This window comes from Dama dama, chromosome 33 (assembly GCF_033118175.1).
Source record: "Dama dama isolate Ldn47 chromosome 33, ASM3311817v1, whole genome shotgun sequence".
NCBI lineage: Eukaryota > Metazoa > Chordata > Mammalia > Artiodactyla > Cervidae > Dama > Dama dama.
The window spans coordinates 28,185,117-28,199,450 of record NC_083713.1 but is presented as its reverse complement, the minus strand read 5'-3'; positions in this window follow the sequence as shown (position 1 = coordinate 28,199,450).

The window sequence follows — 14,334 nt, the reverse complement described above, 5'->3', positions numbered from 1 at the left end:
ACAAAATTCCCATTTTGGGGAAAAGTGGGTCTCAGAGATGAGAAACTACTCTGCAGTAACATGACCCCCTTGTGTCTTTTCCTCCTTACCTTGTTACATTCTCTGTACCAGAGATGAGTTGCTATCAGTGTTCCCTACTTTGGAATTAGGATATGTCTCCTCTGTCTGGGTCAGAATTTAATTCTTTCTGATTACAGCACCATGAGAACTTTGGGAGAACTAGAACGAAAAAACTCAGTCTCACATTCCCCTTATTCTCTTTAATGTACCATGTCAGGAGAACCTCTACTTTTAGCTAAGATAGGGTAACAGGGACCACATTTGCCTTCTATTCGAGAACAACCAGATTTTCCCCTTTGCACCACATCCACCCCTACCCCAAATAAAAAATAAACACAAAATATATTTTAAAATGGGTTTCTAAAAGCACTGGACATCAGACATTGAAAGATAAAAGATGTGGGACTTCCCTGGTGGTCCAGTGGCTAAGACTCAGTACTCTCAATACAGGGGGCCTGGGTTCGACCCTGATCAGGGAATTAGATCCCACATGCCCCAACTATAGGTCGCTCAGGTCAAACTAAGACCTCGCACAGCCAAATAAAGACTACTAATAAAAGAAAGATACAAGATGAGCCCTATGATTGACCTTGAGAGAAGTTCTAGATAATAGCACATGAAGGAGGAACCCAGAAAGTATATGTATGTGTTCACTGGTAACATAAGATCTTGAATACTGACTGTTCCCATCAGCTAGATTGGTAAACCTCAAAATTTACAGGGCATTTAGGAAAGTACTAAGTATTAATAAGATCTTAGTGGGGAATTGGTCTCACATAACAAATCTTAAAAGCAAGGTGCAAAATATTCAATCTGTTTTCAAATATTGCAAATAATTTTATTGCACCCCAGAACAAAATCCAAGAATATTTATAAGAAAACAAAAATATCCATTACCCAATAGAGTAAAATTCACAATATTTGCATCCAGCAAAAGCTTACCAGCATGCAAAGACACAGGAAATGAGGAGAAAAACTAACCACTTGAAACTGATAGGAAACGGACACAGATATAGGAATTAGTGGCAAGGACATTAAAACAGTTATTATTATTGTATCCTAGATGTTCAAACATGACTGAGCGACTTCACTTTCACTTTTCACTTTCATGCATTGGAGAAGGAAATGGCAACCCACTCCAGTATTCTTGCCTGGAGAATCCCAGGGACGGGGGAGCCTGGTGGGCTGCTGTCTATGGGGTCACACAGAGTCGGACACGACTGAAGTGACTTAGCAGCAGCAGCAGATTTGAACACAGCAACAGAAATGATCCAAAAATGAGACAGGGAGAAAAAAAGGACTTAAAGAAGGGAAAGACCATCAGTGAAACTTAGGACAACTTCAAGCATCCTAAAATACATGTAATTGTGTATTCAAGCTGGAGGAGGGACAGAAAAACTATTTGAAGAAATGATAGCTGAAAATATTCCATATTTGATGAAAACTATAAACTCACAGATCCAAGAAGCTCAATGAATTCCAAGCACAAGAAAAATGAAGAAAACTACACTAAAGCACATCAGAACAAAATTGCTCAAAATCAACGATGAATAAAAATTCTTAAAAGCAGCCACAGAAAAAAGATGCATTATATACAGAAAATCTAAGATAAGGACAACAGAAAATTCCTCATAGAAAACAATGCAAAGATAAGATGGTGGAGCAACATTTTTAAATAATTGAAAGAAAACAAAGTGTCATACAGAAATTTATATCCAGTGCAATATCTTTCAAATAAGAAGTTAGAACAAAGGTTATTTCAGACATACAAAAACTGAAAGAACTCGTCACTAACAGACCTGCAGTATAAGAAATGTTAAAGGAAATCTTTCAGGCAGAAGAAAAATATCACCAGACGAAAATGTTTAACATCTTGGAGATATTGTGGGCCCAGTGCCAGAACACTACACTAAAGTGAATATCACAATAAAGTGAGTCACACACGTTTTTTGATTTCCTGGTGCAAATCAAAGTTACGTTTACACTATAATGTAGTCTATTTAGTGTGTGATAGCATGTCTAAAAAAACATTGTGGATACCTTATTCAAAAAATACTTTTTGCTAAAAATTAATAACTGACATCTGAGCCTTCAGTAAGTTACAGTAGTAATATCAAAGATCACTGATCACAGATCACTGTAATATAATAATACAAAAATGTGTGAAATATTGTGAGATTTACCAAAATATGACACAGAGACATGATATGAGAAATACATTTGGAAAAATGATGCCAATAGGCTTCAGAGGTGCAGGGTAGTCACAAACCTTAAGTTTGTAAGGAAACCAGAAATATCTGTAAAGCACAATAAAGGAGAATATAACTTTACGGATATATATAAGAACAGACAGAAACAAAGATGGTAACTACGTGACCAATATGTAAAACTTATTTTTTTATAATTTTAATAACTTTTAAAAGATAATTGATGGCTTAAAAAAATAGTAACAATATATTGTGGGGATTATAACATATGCACAAATAAAACACAAGAAAACAATAGCATAATTGTTGGCTACAGTAGCCAAGACATCCTGGAAACAATCTAAATGTCCGTCAACAAATGAATGATAAAGAAGATGTGGTACATATATACAATGGAATATTATTCAGCCATTAAAATGAATGAAATAATGCCATTTGCAGCAACTTGGTTGAACCTAGAGGTTCTTATACTAAGTGAAGCAAGTCAGAAAGACAAATACCATATGATAGCACTTACATGTAGAGTCTAAAATATGACACAAATGAATTTACCTACAAAACAGAAACTGACTCACATAGAGAACAGACTTGTGGTTGTCAAAGGGGAGGGGGGTCAGCCATCTTTTTAGTTTTCTGCATACTGGGAGTGTGTGAGGGGAATCCTCACAGGGGAGTTACTCATGTGAAAATAAAAAAGGGAACCTCCTTTAATTTGGAGTCAAGAAGGCCAGAAGGGGGAACTCTCATGCCCTACCACCCACTGGTAGCTGCAGACCCCAAATATTAATAGGAACAGACTACCCTGCATCTCCAACAGGAAGAACATTAGTACTTTAATACCCTAGCAGTAGGAAAGAAGATTTTCTCCTGGCTTGGCAACAACCCAGCCAATGAGAGACTGACGTAACTCAACCAATGAAAAGCCACTACACTTTGAGCTTCCAGTTTCTTCCAATGGACTCTTCGTTTATAACAGTCCAGCTTCCTCTTTTTCTCTATTAGAAAAATGTTCCACTCCTTTGTTTTACAAGACTTGTCTATAGTTTTTGCTGCAGCATGCTTACCTGATCTGCAATTTTCTGCTATTCCTGAATAAACCATTTTGTGGTAAAATAACTGGTTACTTTAGTTTTAAGATCAACACTTCCCTACTCCTGGTAAGTTTCCCTGCCAAGAAATGGGGCTTTGACCTCAATCAGCTGGTTGGGGCTGGTGTGTATTTTGTATATCCAGGTTCCCGGGATATTCGTTCCTGCTTCATGAGAGTATGAAACTGAAGATCAGCCATATAGCTTGGGAGGTGTGTGAAAAATAGTGTGAGCATTTCATGTTATGCTGAAAATTAATATAGAACTCTAGGGAGAGCTTCAAAAGAGCATAAAAGTAAAAATTATCCTCTGATAATGTAGTCTCTCCTCATAGGACCTCAGAGAATATTTTCTAACAGAGCTAAGATCTGAATAAAATGAAAAGTGTTACTTTTATCCCCATTACTTGATGGGCAATGTTAGGCTACCCTCCTCTTTAGGGACTGGTCACTAGTCCCAGAAATCTTCTCAGTATAGGAAAATTTTGTGTGAACATTAAAATAAACCATATTGACTAATCTTGAGTTGAAACCCAACTCTATGCTCTGCCCCCCTCAAAAAGTGCCTAGTGAATTAGTTTGAAAAAAAGGAAACCAAAATGTAACTTGAAAAATAAATATATAAAACATGAAAAACATTCAACAATAAAAAAGGGGAATAGTAATTCCTCATCTAATCTCTGCCCCTTGTTCTCCTTCAGAAAGTGTTGTTAACAATTACTTAATCTATACATGGTATTGACATTTATGTGTATATTATATATATTCAGACACATAGAGAACAGATGGATTGATAAGTATATAGATATAGATATCTCATGTATTCTTTTTTAGATTGTAAATTTCTTCATATATATAAAAGATTATAATGTATAAATGATGGATAAAGATTATGACTAACATGAACACTATTGTATCAGTCTTGGCCCTAGAAACAGATGGCATGCTTAAACTGGGAAATCAAGGCAAGCTGAATAAAATAACTACTTTCAAAGCTGCAAGCAGGTTTAGGGGAACCAATAAGGGTAATGGAAGACTCGATGGTTTATCCAGGTTTTATGGGGTTCTAAAGTTCTATTCGGTTTTTAAAACCTTCTTTAAGGAAAAGGTCAAATGTTTGATATAAAAGAAGGTATAAAAATGAATTTAGAATGAGAAAGAAAGCATCAAATCACAAACAGACAAAGCTATAAATACCACAAAATCACAAATATCATCATCATATTACTAGTAAATTTATTATACTTCTTTGATACTTTTCCCTACTATTTTTTGGTTTTTTGTTACATGGTCTTTGATCTTCACATTACATTGACTTCATCCTCCAGAGAAAGAATAGAAAGCTAACTCAGCTTAGCTAACTCAGTTAGCTAATAGAAGCTAACTCAGACTTTCCCCAAGCATAGTCTCTTCCAGGTTCCCTATTCTGTTCCGTTGACCCATGAGTTCCTCCCTACAAGAGAATGAAAATAGTCCAGTATCACGGTTAGAAGGACAAATGGTAGTGCTTGTCCTGCTGAGCACAGGTCAGAGGTACCATTTTTTAAGAGTAAAGGCCAGAGCATTTCACAAAGCTAAGGAAACTCTCAGTACATCTTCTATGCTTACGAATGCTTTTGTCACTGCCTATGCCCAGCACTTCTATGGCTCCTTAACCCTTCAAGACAAAGCCCCAACTTCTGCACATGACAAATGAGGTTCTTCATCCTCCTATTCCTTCTCACTGGCCTGAGCTCATAGTAGAACCTTCCTTCAAGTACCTCTGCCTGTTCCATACAGTTTATACTCCAGGAACACTCAATTGAACTGGGGTCTCCTGCATTGCAGGTGGATTCTTTACTAGCTAAGTTACCAGGGAAGCCCTCATGAAAACTCAGCCACTTACAGTTCCAGAACATCCTAGTTCAGTCCCATTCCTGAGCCTTTCCACATGATGTTCTCTGCTTGGAATACTCTCCCCAGTTTGTCCAGCAAACCCACGCTGTGCCTTCAAGTCGCAGATGAAACGCTAGCCCTCCTACAAAGCTTTCTTTCACTCCCTTAGACACACTTCAGGTTTTCTTAAGAACTCCTTTGTTACTTACTGACACAATAATCTTACACTAATGCAATTGCTTCCTTATCTCCTCAATGTGAGTGCGTGCTAAATTGCTTCAGTCAAGACTCACTCTGTGACCCTTTGGACCCTACGCTGCCAGGTTCCTCTGTTCATGGGATTCTTCAGGCAAGAATGCTGGAGTGGGTTGCCATTTCCTCCTCCAGGGGATCTTCCCAGCCCAGGGATTGAATCCATGTCTCCTTCATTGGCAGGTTGGTTCTTTATACTAGCCCCACCTGAGAAGTCCTTATCTCCTCACTAGCCTGTAGCTTTCTGGAGATCACAGACTGAGCCTTCCCATCCTTGGATCATAGGCACCTGCACAGGGCCTGGAACACAGTAGGCATTCAATACATGTGTTTTCAATGAATGAGCATTGAATAGACTTCTATAGGCCTAGTACTGTACTAAAATATTGTCTCATTTTGTGCTTAACATAACCCTATGAAGAAGTATTCTCATCCTTATTTTATAGATGAAGAACTGAAATTCAGTGAGTTTAACTTGCCCATAGCTCTTTCAACCCAGTTTTGATGCCAAATATTTATGCTATTTACTAAATACATTATCCTGTTTCTTGAAGCCCTGGTGGCTCAGACGGTAAATAATCTGCCTGCAACGTGGGAGAACTGGGTTCTATCCGGGGGCCAGGATGATCCCCTGGAGAAGGGAATGGCTAGCTACTCTAGACTTCTTGTCTGGAGAATCCCATGGACAGAGGAGCCTGGTGGGCTACAGTCCATAGGGTTGCAGAGTCAAAAACGACTGAACAACTTAACACTTTGCCTGTCTGTCTGTTCTTCAAAGCAGGTAAATTGGGCTGTTTTGATAGTACTTAAGCTTGCTGCATACGGCATGCCTGATCCAACTTTCTCTGAAATAATATACTGTTTTTCATTCTCTCAGAGATGAAAATCCCCATTATGTTTCTGCCCCATCCACTCCCACTGAAACTGCTCTTTTTAAATGTCACAAGTGATCTTTCTGCTGCTGAATCTAACAACAATTTTTCTCTTATCTTTTTTGACTCTGGATAGCTTTCTACAAAGTTGACCACTCCCTTTGTTCTGGGAATAATTTTCTCTCTCAGCTATTGTGACAAACCATTCTCTCAGTTTTTTCTTTGCCTGTCTGTCTCACCTTTCTGGCACTTCCTTCTCTTCCCTACCTCTGAACATTGGACTTGCTCAGAGTAAAGTCTTGAACTAGCTCCTCTTTTCTACCCTAGGTGAACTCACCTGGTCCCATGAAATTAAATAGGATCCACATGCTGTTGCCTAGGGCATCTCTCCAGCCCAGTTGTCTGCTTACAGTCATACATTCAACTAACTACCTCATATCACTCCTTGATTGTTTTACTGGAATGCCCTCAATTTTCATTGGTATCTCTTAATTTCTCCCCTCTCCCAGTTCCTCAGTTATTATAGCTATGTAATAAACCACCTCAATATTTTTAAATTGATGTATAGTTGATTTACAATGTTGTGTTAGTTAGTTTCAGGTGTACAGTAAAGTGACCCATATATATATTTTTCAGATTCTTTTCCATTTTAGCTGATTACAAGATTTTGAATATAATTCCCTGTTTATACAGCAGGTCATTGTTGTTTATTTTACATGTTCAGTTCAGTTCGGTTGCTCAGTCGTGTCCGACTCTTTGTGACCCCATGAATCGCAGCACGCCAGGCCTCCCTGTTCATCACAAACTCCTGGAGTTTACTCAAACTCATGTCCATCGAGTCGGTGATGCCATCCAGCCATCTCATCCTCTATTGTCCCCTTCTCCTCCTGCCCCCAATCCCTCCCACCATCAGGGTCTTTTCCAATGAGTCAACTCTTCGCATGAGGTGGCCAAAGTACTGGAGTTTCAGCTTCAACACCAGTCCTTCCAATGAACACCCAGGACTGATCTCCTTTACGATGGACTGGTTGGATCTCCTCGCAGTCCAAGGGACTCTCAAGAGTCTTCAACACCACAGTTCAAAAGCATCAATTCTTTGGCATTCAGCTTTCTTCACAGTCCAACTTTCACATCCATACATGACCACTGGAAAAACCATAGCCTTGATTAGATGGACCTTTGTTGGCAAAGTAATGTCTCTACTTTTTAATATGATATCTAAGTTGGTCATAACTTTCCTTCCAAGGAGTAAGTGTCTTTTAATTTCATGGCTGCAATCACCATCTGCAGTGATTTTGGAGGCCCCCAAAATAAAGTCTGACACTGCTTTCACTGTTTCCGCATCTATTTGCCATGAAGTGATGGGACCAGATACCATGATCTTAGTTTTCTGAATGTTGAGCTTTAAGCCAACTTTTTCACTCTCCTTCTTCACTTTCATCAAGAGGTTTTTTTACTTCCTCTTCACTTTCTGCCATAAGGGTAGTGTCATCTGTATATCTGAGGTTATTGATATTTCTGCCGGCAAACTTGATTCCAGCTTGTGCTTCTTCCAGCCCAGCGTTTCTCATGATGTACTCTGCATATAAATTAAATAAGCAGGGTGACAATATACAGCCTTGATGTACTCCTTTTCCTATTTGGAACCAGTCTGTTGGTCCATGTCCAGTTCTAACTGTTGCTTCCTGACCTGCATACAGGTTTCTCAAGAGGCAGGTCAGGTGGTCTGGTATTACCATCTCTTTCAGAATTTTCCACAGTTTATTGTGATCCACACAGTCAAAGGCTTTGGCATAGTCAATAAAGCAGAAATAGATGTTTTTCTGGAACTCTCTTGCTTTTTCGATGATCCAGTGGATGTTGGCAATTGATCTCTTCTTCCTCTGCCTTTTCTAAAACAAGCTTAAACCACAGTTCACCTATCGCTGAAGCCTGGCTTGGAGAAGTTTGAGCATTAGTTTACTAGCGTGTGAGATGAGTGCAATTGTGTGGTAGTTTGAGCATTCTTTGGGATTGCCTTTCTTTGGGATTGGAATGAAAACTGACCTTTTCCAGTCCTGTGGCCACTGCCGAGTTTTCCAATTTTCTGGCATATTGAGTGCAGTACTTTCACAGCATCATCTTTCAGGATTTGAAATAGCTCAACTGGAATTCCATCACCTCCACTAGCTTTGTTCGTAGTGATGCTTTCTAAGGCTCACTTGACTTCACATTCCAGGATGTCTGGCTCTAGGTGAGTGATCACACCATCATGATTATCTGGGTCATGAATATCTTTTTTGTACATCTTCTTCTGTGTATTCTTGCCACCTCTTCTTAATATCTTCTGCTTCTGTTAGGTCCATACCATTTCAGTCCTTTATCAACCCATCTTGGCATGAAATGTTCCCTTGGTATCTCTAATTTTCTTGAAGAGATCTCTAGTCTTTCCCATTCTATTCTTTTCCTCTATTTCTTTGCATTGATTGCTGAGGAAGGCCTTCTTATCTCTCCTTGCCATTCTTTGGAACTCTGCATTCAAATGGGAATATCTTTCCTTTTCTCCTTTGCTTTTCGCTTTTCTTCTTTTCACAGCTATTTGTAAGGCCTCCTCAGGCAACCATTTTGCCTTTTTGCATTTCTTTTCCATGGGGATGGTCTTGATCCCTGTCTCCTGTATAATGTCACAAACCTCCGTCCATAGTTCATCAGGCCCTCTGTCTATCAGATCTAGTCCCTTAAATCTATTTCTCACTTCTACTGTATAGTCATAAAGGATTTGATTTAGGTCATACCTGAATGATCTAGTGGTTTTCCCCACTTTCTTCGATTTCAGTCTGAATATGGCAATAAGGAGTTCATGATCTGAGCCACAATCAGCTCCCAGTCTTGTTTTTGTTGACTGTGTAGAGTTTCTCCATCTTTGGCTGCAAAGAATATAATCAATCTGATTTCAGTGTTGACCATCTGGTGATGTGTAGAGTCTTCTCTTGTGTTGCTGGAAGATGGTGTGTTTGTTATGACCAGTGGGTTCTCTTGGCAAAACTCTATTAGCCTTTGCCCTGCTTCATTCTGTACTCCAAGGCCAAATTTGCCTGTTACTCCAGGTGTTTCTTGACTTCCTACTTTTGCATTCCAGTCCCCTATGTTGAAAAGGACATCTTTCTTGGGTGTTAGTTCTAAAAAGTCTTGTAGGTCTTCACAGAACCATTCAACTTCAGCTTCTTCAGTGTTACTGGTCAGGGAATAGGCTTGGATTACTGTGATATTGAATGGTTTGCCTTGGAAACGAACAGAGATCATTCTGTTGTTTTTGACATTGCATCCAAGTACTGCATTTCAGACTCTTTTGTTGACCATGATGGCTACTCCATTTCTTCTAAGGGATTCCTGCCCACAGTAGTAGATGTAATGGTCATCTGAGTTAAATTCACCCATTCCAGTTCATTTTAGTTTGCTGATTCCTAGAATGTCAACATTCACTCTTGCCATCTCCTGCTTGGCCACTTTCAATTTGCCTTGATTCATGGACCTAACATTCCAGATTCCTATGCAATATTGCTCTTACAGCATCAGACCTTGCTTCTATCACCAGTCATATCCACAACCTGGTATTGTTTTTGTTTTGGCTCCATCCCTTCATTCTTTCTGGAGTTATTTATCCACTGATCTCAAGTAGCATATTGGGCACCTACCGACCTGGGGAGTTCCTCTTTCAGTGTCCTATCATTTTGCCTTCTCATGGGGATCTCAAGGCAAGAACACTGAAGTGGTTTGCCATTCCCTTCTCCAGTGGACCACATTCTGTCAGACCTCTCCACCATGACCTGTCCGTCTTGGGTGGCCCCACAAGGTATGGCTTAGTTTCATTGAGTTAGACAAATCTGTGGTCCATATGATCAGATTGGCTAGTTTTCTGTGATTATGGTTTCCGTGTGTCTGCCCTTTGATGCCCTCTCGCAACACCTACTGTCTTACTTGGGTTTCTCTTACCTTGGACGTGGGGTATCTCTTCACAGCTGCTCCAGCAAAGGTAATGTCTATTTGCTAATCTTATCAGTTCAGTTCAGTTAGTCGCTCAGTCATGTCCAACTCTTTGCTAACCCCATGGACTGCAGATGCCAGGCTTCCCTGTCCATTACCAACTCTGGAGCTTGCTCAAACTTATGTCCACTGAGTCAGTGATGCTATCCAACTATCTCATCTCTGTCGTCCCCTTCTCCTCCTGCCTTCAATCTTGCCTACCATCAGGGTCTTTTTCAATGAGTCAGTTCTTCACATAAGGTGGCCAAAGTATTGGAGTTTCAACTTCAGCATCAGTCCTTCCAAAGAATATTCAGGACTTATTTCCTTTAGGATGGACTGGTTTGATCTTCTTGCTGTCCAAGAGCCTTTCAAGAGTCTTCTCCAACACCACAGTTCAAAAGCATCAATTCTTTGGCACTCAGCTTTCTTTATGGTCCAACTCTCACATTCATACATGACTCCTAGAAAAACCATAGCCTTGACTAGAGGGACCATTGTCAGCAAAGTAATTCTGCTTTTTAATATGCTGTCTAGGTTTGGTCAGAGCTTTTCTTCAAGGAGCAAGCATCTTTTAGTTTTATGGCTGAAGTCACCATCTGCAGTGATTTTGGAGCCTAAGAAAATAGTCTATCACTGTTTCCATTATTTCCCCATCATTTTGCCATGAAGTGATGGGATTGGATGCCATGATCTTAGTTTTTTGAATGTTGAGTTTTAAGCCAGCTTTTTCACTTTCCTCTTTCACTTTCATCAGGAGACTCTTCAGTTAATCCCATAGTCCTAATTTATCCTCCCCTACTTCCTATTTGGTAACCATAAGTTTGTTTTCAATGACCGTGAATCTATTTCTGTTTTGTAAATAAGTTCACTTGTATCCCCCCCCTTTTTTTTTTGATGCCACATATAAGTGAATATTTGTCTTTCTCTGACTTGGTATGATAATCTCTAGGTCCATCATGTTGCTGCAAATGCCGATATTTCATTCTTTTCTGTGGCTCACTCCCAATCTTAGTAGGCCAGGAATTTGATACATGATATTGAGAGAGTCAATTCCTAGGCAGGTTGATAAGAACTCCAGGCTCCCCAAGGAGGAGAGAGGGGTCTGGGGTTCTCAAGGAGGAGAAAAGCACACAATTTTCTTGCTTTAAGCCCAGAGCTGATGATTGCACAACAAACAACTCAGTTTAAACACTGTACTAAGGATTATAGAACAACAGTGTATCCTACTTGAGGACAGTTTCTCCTTCTTGAAAACCTTCTGACTAATCCTGTTATCTTAAAATGTATATTATGGGAGTGAGTCTAGGAAGATCTTTCAATTGTTAATTCTAATCCAGTCACCTTAAAATGTAAATTGTGGGAGTGGGTCTGGTAAAATTTTTACATACTTGAGACATTCTTTTGATTCCTTGTAATCAGTTCAGTTCAGTTCAGTCACTCAGTGGTGTCCAACTGTTTGTGACCCCATGAACTGCAGCATGCCAGGCCTCCCTGTCCATCACCAACTCCCAGAGCTTACTCAAACTCATGTCCATTGAGTCAGTGATGCCATCCAACCATCTCATCCTCTGCCATCCTCTTCTCCTCTGCCCTTCAATCATTCCCAGCATCAGGGTCTTTTCAAATGACTCAGTTCTTCACATCAGGTGGCCAAAGGATTGGAGTTTCAGCTTCAACATCAGCCCTTCCAATGAATACTCAGGACTGATTTCCTTTAGGATGGACTGGTTGCATCTCCTTGCAGTCCAAGGGACTCTCAAGAGTCTTCTCCAACACCACAGTTCAAAAGCATCAGTTCTTCGGCCCTCAGCTTTCTTTATGTCCAACTCTCACATCCATACATGACTGGCGGAGAAACCATAGTCTTGACTAGTTGGAACTTTGTTGGCAAAGTAATGTCTCTGCTTTTTAATATGCTGTCTAGGTTGGTCATAACTTTTCTTTCAAGGAGCAAGCATCTTTTAATTCCATGGCTGCAGTCACCATCTGCTGTGATTTTGGAGCCCAGAAAAATAAAGTCAGCCACTGTTTCCACTGTTTCCCCATCTATTTGCCATGAAGTGATGGGACCAGATGCCATGATCTTAGTTTTCTGAATGTTGAGTTTTAAGCCAACTTTTTCACTCTCCTCTTTCAATTTCGTAAAGAGGCTCTTTAGTTCTTTGCTTTCTGCCATATGGATGGTGTCATCTGCATATCTGAGGTAATTGATATTTCTCCTGGCAATCTTGATTCCAGCTTGTGCTTCATCCAGCCCAGCATTTCTCATGATGTACTCTGCATATAAGTTAAATAAGCAGGGTGACAATATACAGCCTTGATGTACTCCTTTCCTATTTGGAACCAGTCTGTTGTTCCATGTCCAGTTCTAACTGTTTCTTCCTGACCTGCATATATATTTCTCAAGAGGCGGGTCAGGTGGTCTGGTATTCCCATCTCTTTCAGAATTTTCCACAGTTTATTGTGATCCACACAGCCAAAGGCTTTGGCAAAGTCAATAAAGCAGAAATAGATGTTTTTCTGGAACTCTCGTGCTTTTTCAATGATCCAGCAGATGTTGGCAATTTGATCTCTGGTTCCTCTGCCTTTTCTAAAACCAGCTTGAACATCTGGAAGTTCACGGTTCATGTAACCAATTAAAAAAGTATATAACGCCCTTGTTTAGACTAGTGAGGGGAGCACTCTCTGTCCCCTTTCTGATGTCTATGTCAGAAGATTTCTCTGTCCCCTTTTCACTTTAACAAAACTCTGCTACACAAAAGCTCTCCAAAAGTCTGTTTCCCCAGTCCTGTGTAAGTTTTGGCAGCTCTATGGTGGGGTTAATGGCAACCTCCTCTAAGAGGGCTTATGCCATACCCAGGTCTACGGCATTAGCCCCACGATAGAGCCACCAGAACTTACACAGGACTGGGGAAACAGACTCTTGGAGGGTACAAACAAAAGCTTGTGTGCCCCAGGACCCAGGAGAAAGGAGCAGTGACTCCACAAGAGACTGACCCAGACTTGCCTGTGAGTGTGCAGGAGTCCCCAGCAGAAGCCAGTGGGTCAGTGGTGGACTGCTCCAGGGTTGGGGGCACTGAGTGCAGCAGTGTGTGCATGAGACATTTTGAACCTTTTGAAGGAGGTCACCATTATCTTCATTACCTTCACCATAGTTTGGCCTCAGGTCAAACAATAGGGAGGGAACACAGCCCCAACCATCAACAGAAAATTGCATTAAAGATTTATTGGGATGGCCCCACCCATCAGAACAAGACCCAGTTTTCTCCTCAGTCAGTCTCTCCCATCAAGAAGCTTCCATAAGCCTCCTATTTTTTTCCATCAGAGGGCAGACAGAATGAAAACCACAATCACAGAAAACTAACCAATCTGATCACATAGACCACAGCCTTGTCTAACTCAATGAAACTATGAGCTATGCCATGTAGGACCACCCAAGACAGATAGGACATGGTAGAGAGTTCTGACGAAACATGGTCCACTGGAGAAGGGAATGGCAAACCACTTCAGTATTCTTGCCTTGAGAACCCCGTGAACAGTATGAAAAGGCAAAAAGATAGGACACTGAAAGATGAACTCCCCAGGTTGGTAGGTGTCCAATATGCTACTGCAGATGAGTGGAGAAGTGACTACAGAAAGAATGAAGAGAGGGAACCAGAGCAAAAACAACATTCAGTTGTGGATATGACAGGTGATGGAAGTAAAGTCTGATGCTGTAAAGAACAATATTGCATAGGAACCTGGAATGTTAGGTCCATGAATCAAGGTAAATTGGGAGTCATCAAACAGGAGATGGCAAGAGTGAACATCGATATTTTAGGAATCGGTGAACTAAAATGGACTTGAATAGGTGAATTTAACTCAGATGACCATTACATCTACTACCATGGGCAAGAATCTGTTAGAAGAAATGGTGTAGTCCTCATAGTCAACAAAAAAGTCCAAAATGCAGTACTTGGATGCAATCTCAAAAATG